The sequence below is a fragment of the Stenella coeruleoalba genome, assembly GCF_951394435.1.
Source record: "Stenella coeruleoalba genome assembly, chromosome: 4".
In the NCBI taxonomy this organism is placed as follows: Eukaryota; Metazoa; Chordata; class Mammalia; order Artiodactyla; family Delphinidae; genus Stenella; species Stenella coeruleoalba.
In genome coordinates this window covers 72,069,264-72,082,960 of record NC_137149.1, presented here as the reverse complement: position 1 = coordinate 72,082,960, position 13,697 = coordinate 72,069,264, and the positions used below count along the sequence as shown (strand labels likewise).

Sequence of the window (13,697 nt, the reverse complement as noted above, 5' to 3'; positions counted from 1 at the left end):
AGGAGCCGACAGGGTTGGTTCTTTCTGGGGGCTGGAAGAATGCATGTGGTCCAGGCTTCTCCCCTAGTTTCTGGTGGTTTTCTGGCAACCTTGGGCATTCCTTGGCTTGTGGAGTATCTCTTCCTTCCTCTTCATATTCATATAGTGTTCTCTGGGTGTGTGTCTCTTTGCCCACATTTCCCCTTTTCATAAGGACACCAGTCATATTGGATTAGGGGCTCCCTCTACTTTAGTATGACCTTCTTACCTAATTACATCTGCAATGACCCTATAACATCACATTCCAAATAAGGTCACGTTCTGAGGGGGTTAGGACTTGGACATGTGAATTTAGGGGAGACACAATCCAACCCATAACATCGAGGGTATGGTCAAAGATAGCAGCTAGAGATCCAGCCATCACATTTACATTCAGGGTCTTCTTAAAGGGCCCATCTTCTTAAAGGGCCCATCCATTAATTTGAATATTTGCTCTGGAGGGTGTCTCAAAGCAGCCTAGCACAAACAGATTCTGGTTCTGAGGTGGTCATTGGAGAGTTGTTCTCCTAAAGAGGACACTGGCCACTTGTTAGCAATGCCGCCTCTTCAGAAGTGGGGGTCAGAGAAAAGCCTCGCTGAGGACTGAGGAGAGGGAGAGGGAAGCTTGTTGCTTCTCCTCAGATCATTCCAGAAGGACTTCATGGAGGAGAAAGGATTTCAGGAGGCATTTACAAGACCAAGTTGCTAGGGCCATCTGGCTCATTTCCCACAGGTTAGTTTCAACTATGACATCCTACAGACCTGCCAGCAGGATTCATTGCCACCTTTCATTTCTTCTGTGCTTTCACCCCCTCTCCCTTTTGTAGTATCTGTTCTGCTGGGGGTTGTGGTTATTGTGGGCTTGCCTCCTCTATTAGACAATATGTTCCTCAAGAGGAAACAAAGCGCCTTTGAAGTCTGATAGCTCTCGTAGAGGTGGTGGTGGTGGGATTCATAGCTTCAATCTCAGCTCCAGCACTTATTAGCCCCAGAACCTTAGTTTTATCATCTGAAAAGTGTGGTAACAGTATTTACCTTACAGTGTCATTATGATCATTAAAAATAACAAATGCAAGTGCTTGGGCTAGAGCAGATGCTCAACGGTAACTATTGGGTTGGGCCAAAAGTTCATTCGGGTTTTCCTGTTACATCTTATGGAAAAACCCAAACGAACTTTTTGGCCAACCCAGTATTATTGGTTGTCAGAGTTTATCTCCAGGGCCCAGCACAGGCCATCTTGTAGAGTAAGCGCTCAATAAATATTTGTTGCCCCAGTGGAAACTTAGATCATGACTATAGCCCTGTGCTATCCTCAGATCTGGAAACGATAATTTAAAAAGCCATCACAGTAACTATAAAACACAAGACGTTGGAAAAGAAAGGTATCAAATGTGGGGAGAAATAAATACATTTAATGTAAAAAGAAACACCCGAAGGACATAATAAGTACACATGTATCATTTACAAGTCAAAAGACTCTAGTGTCACTGATGGAATAAACAGGACAATATGGCTTGAGGAATCCCTGACACACAGGAGCCAGATCTGACTCAGACCTCTGATTGCAGGTCTGAGGGCAAACCCTCAAACACAGCTAGTGACAGCCCAGGAAAGCCCTCTGAAAGAGAATTATTAAGTGTGACCTTGGATGACAGCAGATAATAAACTACAGGTAATGGTACTAGAGTAAGAATCTTTCCATGTGATTTGGGGCTACAAATTTTATGGTGTCTGATCACAGGAAATGTCTCCCAAAGCATTAAACTCTCCCACACTTGAAATAATATTTTCATTGCTAAAAGTGCAAGATCAAAAGAGCTGGACACCTTACCTATCTTTGGGAAGATGCATTTTGAATTTCTTTCAAAAAGATATTACACAGATATTTTTGAAGAGCAGCCCAGCCATAACTCAAGATGGCCTGTGGCTATAAAATGAACTATCTGGTATTGGCCTCTAGATGTCTTCTAAAGCAGTGCTGTCAACAGAACTTCCTATGAGGATGTTCTATATCTGCTCTGTCCAATATGGTAGCCACTAGCCACATAGCTATTTAAATTTAAATTAAATTAAAAATTCAGTTCACTGGTACACTCTCAAGAATAATTATAAAGCTGTAGTAATGAAGACCATGTGGTATTGGTGCAAAGATAGACAATACCAACCTATCAAGCAGAATAGAGTGGGAAATAGGTCTACACATATGTGGTCACCTGACTTATGATAACTGCAAATGGAGGGAAGTGATCTTTTAAATAACCACGCTGGATTCATTGGATAGCCACATAGAAAAAAAGATGTGTGGACCCAGTTTTATATCCCATCACTCACAACAATCAGTTCAAAATAGATTACAATTCTAAATGGGCAAACTAAAGCTTTTGGAGGAAAACAGAGAAGGAATATTCATAACCTGGAGTAGGCAGAGATTTCTTAAATAAAACCAGTCACCATCAAAAGTTGATACATTGGAGTGTTAAAACTAACAACTTTTGGGGGGCTTCCCTGGTGGCACAGAGGTTAAGAAACCACCTGCCAATTCAGGGGACACGGGTTCGAGCCCTGGTCTGGGAAGATCCCACATGCCACGGAGCAACTAAGCCTGTGCGCCACAACTACTGAGCCTGTGCTCTAGAGCCACGAGCCACAACTACGGAGCCCACGTGCCACAACTACTGAAGCCCATACGCCTAGAGCCCATGTTCCACAACAAGAGAAGCCACTGCAATGAGAAGCCTGCGCACTGCAACGAAGAGTAGCCCCCGCTCGCAGCAACTAGAGAAAAGCCTGCGTGCAGCAACGAAGACCCGACGCAGCCAAAAATAAATAAAATTAAAAAAAATACGACTAAGAACTTTTCCCCTCAAAGGACATCCTTAAAAGAATGAAAAGGAACTCAGAATTGGAGGAGATATTTGCAACACATACACTTGATAAAGGATGCATATAGAAAAAGTCCTCTTACAATGGATAAACTGGTATACTTATCCAGCGGAATACTACTCAGCAGTAAAAAGAAATGAATTACTGACACATGCAACAACATGGAGGAGTACAGTATGCTGAGTGAAAGAAGTCACAAAAGAGCACATACTGTATGATTCTAGTTATATGAAATTCTGAAACAGGGTAAAGCTAATCTACAGCAGGGAAGAAAATAAATCAGAACTGTCATTGCCCCCAGGAAAGTGGAAATGGAGAATGACTTGGGAGGTGGCATTGAAAAACTCCTTTGCTCAAAACTCAGCAAATCTACACTGAAGATTTGTGCATTTAATGTAAGTTTTACATTACACTAATTTGATGTAAGTTTTACATCAAAACATTAAATACTGAATTCTAATTAATTACATATATGCTGAAGTATTTAGAGGACATGTATTGCTATCTGCAATTAACTTTGAAATGCAACAACATGAAGATGGATAAAGAGAAGGATAGAAATGTAATAAAGCAGGTTCTATAGAATATTAATGGTAGAATCTGTGTGGTAGGTTTACTTGTGTTTACTTTAAAATTCCTTAAACTTTGCTAAATATTTGAAAATTTTTATAATCAAATGTTAGGAAAACTCAAAAAACAACTCAGAAAAATGGGCAAAGAATTGAACAGAAATTTCATAAAGGTATTTCTAAATACCCAGTAAACATATGACTAGGTGCTCAAATTCATTAATCAGGGAGATGAAAATTAAAATCACAGGAGACATAATTATCAGCCACCAAAATGGCCAAAATGAAAAAAGATGGGAAATACCCAGAGTTAATGAGACTGTGGAACGACTGGAACTCTCAGATGTTGCTGATCGGAGTGTAAATCGGTGCCAACACTTTGGAAAACTGCTTTAAAATATCTACTAAATTTGGACCTGGCACAACTATGATCCAACAATTCCATTTCTGGGTATATACCCAACATGGCTTGTGTACTTATCTGTAGGTGTGAATACTTCAATAAATAGCACTGTCTGCCAGAGAGTGGCAATAAGGAGCCACAGACAGATTTGACATTTCAGAGACTTCAGAAGGATTTGAGAGACATGATCAGATTTGCATTAGGAAGATTAATCCTTGGCTTTGTAGAGGATGGCAAGGAGAGGAGTTAAGGGGCTGTTTGTAGAAGTAATCCAGCAATTATGAAGTCCCGAAATAAAGTAAGGGAGATAGGGGTGAAGAGGACAGAGTATATAGTTCCTATTTGGAGAGCAAACACAGAACTTGGGCAGGTCACTAAATTCCCCTGTGCTTCTGGTTTCTTCACTTGAAAAATATTAACAGTACCTACTTCACTGATGATTATTTTGATGATTTAATGAGTTAAGGCACAGGAGGATTAGCGATTGTTAAAAAAAAAAGCAATTTAATTCTCACTGCATACTATGCAGAGCAAGACGTAGGTATGGAGATGAGAAAGCTTTTAGAGAAATATTTTAATTTGGCAAAGTCCATGGAAGCCTGTTTTCTCCCAAGCACAGGTAAAATCAGCTCTCTGCCCAGGACTGGGTCAGTTTGGGGACACAGGGTAGAATGCTGAGCTTAGGAATGAGACAGGTCATGTCAGAATCTGGGCGTGAAATGGTCCTAAAATGCCATTTCTAGGGTGAAGAGCTGGGATTCTACTCAGGTAGCCCGAGCTCCTGCACTAGGAACTGGGGGGAAGCGTAGGCATTTCCCCTCCTGCTCCCCACCTCCTCAGCTGAGATATGGGGCCGCTAAATGGGGCGGGGATTCAAGCTGAGGAGGTGAAGTTGGGGCCGGAAAAGATGCCAACGGGACGCGAGCTTTCCCGTGTTTAGCCAATTGGGTGCACCCAGGACCGCCTCCATCTGGTGATTGGCAGACCGCGTCCCCCAGGGCTCTCGCGGCCTGTGGGGGCTTGTCAGAACTCTCGCGAGGGTGCGGGTCTTTCTCCGGTCCTTGGGCACTTGGTTTCGCTGCCGAGGGGTTTGCCCACTTCCGGTACCTCGGACCCCCTGGTAGCGTCCGTCCGCTCCCAACCTGGGCCGAGTGGCGTCCAGGGACAGTGGGCGCGGCCAGGGAGTTTGACTAGCCGCAGGCAGGTAGCTGCCTGTCTCGAACCCCGGACCTGCGGTGCCCGAGGCGGAGGTGAGGCGGGGCCCGGGCCGTGGGCTCTCTTAGCCACCCGAGCTCGGGCTTTTCCTCGCGTTCCCATGCCTTATCCTCCGCCGGGCGGAGTTTCGCGGTCCGCGCGGCTCTTCTGCCGCTTAGCAGGAGGAACCCAAGGTAGTAAAGCGCGACCTGATTGGGCCTTGCCGGGTACTGACGCTCGCTCCGTCTGTGTTGAACGGTTTGCAACCTTGGAAGGGACATTTGAATTAAAAATAGTGGGCGAGTTTGTGGTTCTATGGTTAACGCACTTTTGAGTGCACGCAGTACGGTGAGATACAATGCTTAGAGGAATGAATTGCCTTGCTTAAATGGTCGGTTCTTGTCCCAGCCTGTTTCTAGCTCGTGCTTATTCGGCTGCTGTACCGATAGTTAAGGGAGGATAAGGTCACATCTACATTTTGAAGTTCGTTTCTAATGCAGACACTTAAAAGCAGCCCTATTCACCTCCTAAAAAGGTAATGCAGATTCCTCCAGTAAAGGAGCGTGTCAATATGTATTGAATTCTTGCGCATGGCAAACAACAAAAAGTTATTTTAAAGTAGTTTATACTTAATATTAACTAAAAGTCTTGAGCCTGAGTCTGTATTTTCACTGAAGAAAAAGCACTGCCAAGAAGGGCGGGGGGAAAGGCAGACGAGGATTGCGAAAATACTTAGACCTGTAGATACCTGAATTTTCATGTACCACTGTGAAACTTGGTAGAAAATAACAAATGTTGGCGAGAAGCTGGAGAAACTGGCACGCTTGTGCGTTGCTGGTGGATGTAAAATGGTGTAGCTGCCATGGAACAGTTTGCTTGTCAAAAAAGCAGTTACCATATGATCCCGCAACTCAGCTTCTTGGTATATAACCAAAATTGAAAGCAGACTGGAGACAACAGCATCCATTCCCTTGTTATATATTTGGGAGTAAACTATTTTGGTATCTTGCATTTGGCCTATCAATTAGAAAAAAGATTTTGAACTAGCTCATTCTAAATATACAGCCAAGCCAGGTGGCAGCTTCCATAATGTCATTAGGATGTATTTTTATCTTAGGTTCTTTGCGGGGGGAGGGTAGGGGTAAATGCTCCCTGCACATCGTTAATGTATTTCAAAGATTATTTGCACTCTTCTGTTTTAATTTTGACTAAGTTTTCATGTGTGGCTTTTGACATCAGATGAGTGGTTGCTGCACGGATTATTATTATAACACGTTTCAGCTGGCCACAACAGTGCTTTCAAGGTTGCCAGCTATCTTTGTGAGTAGATATGACAGTTTTTTTTCCAACCATAAAAATGAGTGACCATAATTTAGAGCAAAGAATGCACATTAAACTTTGTGTAAAGTTAAGTAAATCTGCAAGCGAGACACTTGAAATGTTAAATGTAGTTTATGGTGAAGTAATGTCAAGAGCAAGAGTCTTTGGCATAAAAGGTTCAAAGAAGGCAGAGATGATACCCACGATGATGCAAGAAGTGGCTGGCCAGTCACCACGGGACATATGCAAACTGAGAGGGTCGTAATTTGTTTTGCTCAAATAACCAACTAAGAAAAAAACGGGTAAAAACTTAGACCAACTCATTCTGAAAGAAAACTTGCACCTGAAGAAATTTTCTAGCAAGATGATCTCTCCTGCTGTTGTGGTCAGTGATCCTGTAGAGGCCAAACCAAAATAGAGCTTGCACAGGAACCTGCCACTTGGGTGCATATTCAGGGCAGGCCTACAATTTTGTTTCATTGGTTTTGGAGAAGCTAAAATGAGCTGAGCTTCTTCAGACATTTTTCATTGGCTCTGTAGGTTTAAGCCACTTAACAGTGATTTAAGCAGAGTGAAACCTGTAGAGTTGAGTGTGCAAGTAGATAGCATGGAGCTAGAAGTTTATTAGGAGGAACCTAGCAAATCATTAGCTCAGAATGAGGAACTAAACATGGGAGCATTTCTAATTTCAAGTTGAGTTCATTTGAATAATCAGGTTACCTGCAGGCTGGGAGTTAAACCTTAAACAGGGAGCTAGAGATCAATGTAACTATGTGGAAACATCTCAAAAAATCGTGGCCACTTTTAGGCAGAAATATTCAGACTTGTAATAATGAAACTTTTCTGTTGTGGGAGACGTTGGAAACAGGTATTCAAGTCTGTTAGCAAGAAAAGAATCAGAAGAGACTGCAAGGAATGGTGGGCAGTTTATGACACTTTCCTCTTCTACCCCCCCTCCCCCAAGCCCCCAGTCAGGACCTGATTTTGGTCAAAAGTTAATGAAACCTCCTATTCGTTATGTAAATTCCAATTTTAAATAAATTTTCAGATATAAACTGTTCAGGTCTGCAACTTGGTATGAAAGGTAGACAAATAGGGCTCAGTTTGATCCTAACTTCTTTCATCAGAATGAGATTCCATAGGTTGAGAAGAGTTTCAAAAGGCAATACTGTGAATAGCAACATGTAAACAACACACAATCTTTTCAACAAGGACTGAGTTTTGACCTTCAGGTTTTCCATGTTTTATTTGACTGAGTGTGATGGTCCCATAAGAACACTGAGTTCAACAAGTGTGAATTTCTTATTCAGAAACTTGGGTCTTTGCCCTAGTTTCCTTACCAGTCTCTAGCATGAAGCTGCCATTATTCAGTATCAGTACTGTTGTAACCTAGATATTCAGTACATCAAAATTCCAGTGTATGGATGACAAGTCATAGCCCTGTGGTAGTGACCCTATTAGTTAACACTGTTTTTGTTAAACCTCCCAGAAATTCAGTTTTACATTTTGTGGAAACATGAGACAAGTCTGTGTTACCTCTGGGACGCTGCTAGCCAAAGCTGTATGGCCTACAAGGCAAAAATTATATAACCAACATAATTTTTTCCTATTGTTTTAGTTTCGTTACCAGATTTTTACAACTTGAACTTTGGATGGTGTTTTGTACTGTGTAATGAAATTTATTAAAAGTATACATAAATGACACTCCAATAAATCATACATTGATTTCTTATACTTGTTTTGATAATCTGTATTTTATTACGAAGTATTTGCTAATCCTCCATATTTTAGCCACATGCTGATAACTCTTGTGATGCAAATCTAAGTAAATTTTAACAATTGCCATACCTCTGAAAATTTCTAAATTGACTAACAGTTAAGATCTACCCTCACCTACCCACCAGTAAGGTACTAGTGAAAACACAGCATAGGAGGTGGTGTGGTGTGGTGTGGTGAGGTTCCAGCTCTGGCTGTATTTGTGATCTTAAGCTTTCCATCAGTATTGGATACCTGAGGCTGCTGTAACAGATTACCGCAAACTTGGTGGCTTACTGAGACAACAGAAATGTATTCTCTCACAATTCTGTGGGCCAGAAGTAAGAAATCAACTCCACTGGATCAAATCAAGTGTATGCTCCCCCAGGAGGCTCTGGGGGACCGGGAATCAACATGTTCCTCACACTTTCCAGCTTCTGGTGGCTGCCAGCATCCCTCAGCTAGAAGCTGCATCACTCCAATCTCAAGGCCAACATTAAATCTGCTTCTTCACATGGCCTCCTCTGTTCATGGAATCTCCTGCCTGCCCACAGAGATGATCCAGGATAGTTTCCCCATCTCAAGACCCTTAATCACATCTGCAGCGACCCTCTTTCCAATACGGTAACATTTACAGGTTCGAGAATCTGATCTCTTTGGGGCCTACTACACCATCTCTCTAGGTTTTCCTTCTGTCTTCACCATATAACCTCTAGAACAGTACTGCCAATAAACTTTCTGTAGCAATGGAAATGTCCTGTATCTGCTGTCCAGTACCGTAGCCCCTAGCCACAGGTGGGCTAGGGGCTTGAAACGGGACTAATGCAACTGGGGGCCTGATTTTTTAATTTTAGTTTTGCCTTAAATAGCCACGTGTGACTAAGAGCTGTCCTACTGGGCAGCGCAGATCTAGTGTTTCTATAGTTCTAAACTCTGGACTCCAAAGCAACTAAAGAGGTGTTTTGTCTTTCCTCCAAAGTTTTACCCCCTGGCTATAAAACTGCTCACATCTTTCACCTGCTATTGTTTAGTCTAGTGGACTTCATGCTTTTTAGCCAAAAGCCTTGTTACTAAAAAAAAAAAAAAAAAATTATCTGGAAAATCAAAGTATGAACAAGACTGTAACTGGCTGAAGTTGGTTAGTGGGAGGGGGAGGATCTGTGGCAGACCCAGGGTCTCCACCTGTCTACCCAGCCCAAGTAACTCCTCAAGGGGCAAAGAACCAACACCAGGACTCAGTGGAGTGGAGCCATTTGTGAAACCAGTGGTCATCCTTGGGATCTTTGCTAGAGCCTTCAGACTTTTGTAGTTAGCATTTGAAGTCACTTCATCTAGGCTTTTAGCCTACCGAATACCCTCTCCACCACCACACTGCTAACTAGTCACAGCACTCAATTAAGGAAGCATCACAAGCCTTTACACTGGAGGCCTCCGTCAATGGACCAGTCGCAATCACATCCACTGATCTGCTATGTTCATGGATGTGTTCACCTAGAATAGTACCTGGCCCTAGGAGGTGCTGTATCGTTTTTTATGAACATTAAAGCCAGCATTTTAGTACCATATAAATATCAAATATCAGCATTTTCATTTTGATTCAATATTACAGTGATCATACGGTATTGTCAAAATGGCCCTATAGCACTACTAAGTGCTTACTACTCACCAGGGTATTTTTAGTAACTCATTATTATCAACTTACAGATAAAGAAACTGAAGTTAAGAAGTAGCTGGTCTAAGATCATACAGGGTGGGGATCTGAATCTAGGCTCTTATTATGCCACTTCTAAGTAAGCCACCCACTTGAGTGAAATTTATAATTCATTCCAACACAATTAACGATAGTACTAAACTTAATTATAAATGATACTGCTCCTTGTACTATAGTCATCATGGGTTTAGGGCTCAAGTTAAATATCTGAGAACCTATAGCATGCCAGGCACTTGGTTAGACCCCAGGAATATAGTGGGAACCAAGAGGGACTTTATGGGCAGGGGCAATTAGGCAAGCTCACAGGCAACTACAAAATGTGCTTCCAAGTACGATAAGGCCATTACAGGGTGCTACAGAAATCCATAACAAGAGCACTTGGGAGGGAAGACAGTGCTTATAGAAACGTGGGAAAGTGTATGGGTGCATTCTAGGTTAAGTTACAGCATTCAGAAGCCTGAGAGGCCAGAAAGCAAGCTGCCATCTTAGAATGGTCTGTAAAACACCCACCTAAGCCCTGCACACAAACTGCTGTCAGATCCTCCCGTAAGGTCACTTCTCTGCATCTTCACCTTGCTTTCCCCCCAAACCTTTAAACACATCCCTCCCCAGGGCCTTTGCACTTACTTTTCCTCTGCCTGAAATGCTCTTCACCCAAATATATGCAGTTGACCTTTGCACAATGCAGGGGTTAATCTGCATAATTTATAGATGGCCCTCCATGGACTATGTAGTGCTGTAGTACTTACAAATGAAAATTATCTGTGTATGAGTGGACCCATAAAGTTCAAATCCATGTTGCTCAAGGATCAACTGTATATAACCACATTATCTCCCGCAGCTCTTTCAGGTCTTCTGTAGTTAGTCATTCTCCGACCAGCTCCATCTGAAATTATCACGTGGTCCACTCAGTGCATATACACGCCCTTCCTATTTCCCTTATCTTGTTTTCCCTCTAGCAATTACACTAACATTTGTTCAATAAATTTCCTATATTAGGAAGCTAGATTTTACAGAATAATATGGAATATAAAAAGAAATGACGTTTAAAAAGAGGCTAAAACAATATTTTGAAATAAGCATTAAAAATGAACCCAAGGTGAATACCTTTAAGACTTCTGGAAAATGAGGTATTTGTAAACATGCAGAGCTGATCAACAGGAGTAACTCCTAGCACACACTGGGCTGTTAATCTTGCTACACTGACACATTTCTTCCCATATGAAAACTTTCCCGTCACCTCCAATACTTTCAAATTCTAACTATCTAGCATCATTGTGTCCTTTAAATTCCTTTTTACAGCTCATTATGCTACATTCATCAGAAGCATTTAACATGCTGATGGATGCTCCTTTTGTATCAAATTTTGACTTCTTTTAGGTTCAATGTAATTATATACTATAAAGAGCTTATGTTCTCAACAGTAAGTCTCTGGTCCTTAACACTCCCCGCCCCCAAACTGACCTAATCCCCATCTGAATACTTCTACCGTTTAACCAGGACACTAAATCTCAAGAGATAAGTGACTTTTCATAGTTTACATAGCCAAAAAGGTACATATGAGGCTCCCTGTTCAGGGCTAGGCATATGTGATGGAATCTCAATTCACTACCTGAACTACTGCTTCATCTGTAATTTTACAGTATCCACTTCACAGAGTTGTGAGAGTTAAACCACCAGCACTACCCCACTGCCCTAAACTCCCAAGCCAGTGCAGATACATGGTTGCTACAAGTTATGTGAGAATAGTTGACCTCATTGGAGGCACTTGTGTGTTGTCAACTGCAGAGTGATAGTTGGTTTAAGTCAGCTAAAATACCAGTGTCAGGGCATTCCAGCTTCACTGGCTTGTACTTGTAGTCTTCAACCTATAAAAAGAAAAGTTTTAAAATTACCTTTCTGAATAGAGAAAAACAAACAAACAAAAAAACCTTTGAGGTATTCTTTTCAGTTTGTCTCAAAGGATATCCAGAAAAAGCCTTTTGTACACCTGTTCCATCATCTAGATTTTTTTCCACCTTCAGAGATGACCACAAGATCCAAATACTCTATACTGTATGGTATCCCCAGAGGAGTCTAAAAAGCAGGCCTGAAGGTACCGTCAAACCTAAGGATAAGTTTATCACTTTGCTATTAACTGTACAAATATCACTAAGGTGCTAAAACAATGAAAACCTTCTGGTTCAGCTGTGACTCCAGACAGGATCCAAAGAGGAGTTCTACAATCTCTTCTCTGGGTTTTATGGAGACTTTCTTTACCCTTCTGTGTTAGCCTCTTAAGGCACTGCGTCAACCTTAAAAGGGCACAAGAAAGGGCGATTTGGGTTTTTCACAGGGTTCTCTACGATTTCCTGCGTTCCTCTCGTCAGTGTCCGTGGACCTCAGCAGTTTCTTTAACCGAGTCTGAAAACCCACTAGAAGCAGCTGTTCTGCTTGTGAACGTCCGTTTCCTTTGTTAAAGGAGGGCCGGATTCGGGCCTTTGCACCAAACACGTGCTTGGGAACCCTCCGGTCGCCATTGGCCACGTGCTCGGGCCCGGGTCATTTCACCTCACTCAAGGACGGGGACATACCTGCGTTTAGAACTCAGACCGCTGCACCCACAGTCGTTGGAGACAAACTCCCCAGGCTCACGGTCGGTCCGAGACCCGCTGCTGCCGCCGCCGCTGGGCCTGGCCCGAAACCGCTGCAAAGTAGCCGCGGCTGCGCCCTGGGGAAGCAAAGCGCAAACTTGTTACCGCGCCCGGGCCTGGCCGCCGGTAAGCCTCGGGGCGGCTCGGCGCGGCGCGTGTGCCTAGCGCGGCCCCGAGACGGGCACGGTCGCCCGCCCCCCCCAGGCCGCCGAGGGCTGCTCTACCCCTGCGTTCTGGCCGCCGGGAACAGTGGAGCTCCGGGCGGGCAAAGCTCGAGGGGACACGGGGCAAGCCCAGCCCCACCCGGGCCCGGGGACCGGCCGAGTGCCACCCCCCCGCCCCTTCACTGCGCTGACCCACACTCACCGCTCAATTCAGCAAGACTGAGGGCGATGCGGGCGTGCGGCGCCGAGACATTGCAGTCGGGGCGGGGCGGGGCGGGAAGAGGAGAAGGAGAGGGTAGGGGCGGGGCGGGAGGAGGAGAAGGAGGGGATAGGGGCGGGGCGGGAGGAGGAGAAGGAGGGGGTAGGGGCGGGGCGGGCAGCCAATCCCCGGGAAGTCTCCGGAGGCGGGTGGTGCGGGTCCGGCCATTGGTGCCCGCGGTCCCTTGCCGGCAGGGGTCTTTCTGGTCTTTCCGTGGCGGCAGCATGAGCTAAGCCTACGCGGAGCAAGCTTCTCGGAAGCTCCAGGAGTCTTGACACCTCCCCAGGCTTTGGCGCTCGTGGATCTGGTTCTCTGAGGCCAACGTGCCTTCCTCTGGACTCTCCTTAGGAGGCTCTAGCAGTTACCCCAGGGCTGAGGCAGGACCCAAGAGATTCCCCTTCTTACGACTACACAAGTTCAGTATGTGTTTAGAACCTGTCCTGCTAAACTGTAAGCTTCTTGAACACTCTCACCCCATGGTCCCTCCTAAACCTGGGAGGACCAGCCTCCTTTCTTCATGCTCTCTGTTCATTCATTCGCAGCGTTCAATAAGTATGTTGGAGGGGTGGGAGTGGCGCGGGGGGGCTATGTTGGGGGTGAGGTGGGAGGGAGGGAGGGAGGCACTATAATCCTTCCCGAGGTGACGGACTCAAACTTGGCAGACGATTAAGTGGGTTTAAATTGGAGTATGTGCTAAAGTGAGAACTTCTATTCCTGTTCTAAGAGTTTACCTTCTGTTAACAAATTTAATCCTCAAAATATTTTTAATCATCCCCACATTATAGGTG

General features: G+C 44.1%; 1 long non-coding RNA gene across 1 annotated transcript; it reads right to left on the bottom strand.

Moving 5' to 3' along the window:
- Positions 1-3,565: 3,565 nt before the first annotated feature.
- LOC307185839 lies at positions 3,566-12,928 on the bottom strand. Its single transcript, XR_013828183.1, has 3 exons — positions 12,853-12,928; positions 12,427-12,563; positions 3,566-11,721 (listed from the first exon to the last, which is right to left on the bottom strand). It is a non-coding gene; the product is annotated as an uncharacterized lncRNA (long non-coding RNA).
- Between the last annotated feature and the right edge of the window lie 769 nt (positions 12,929-13,697).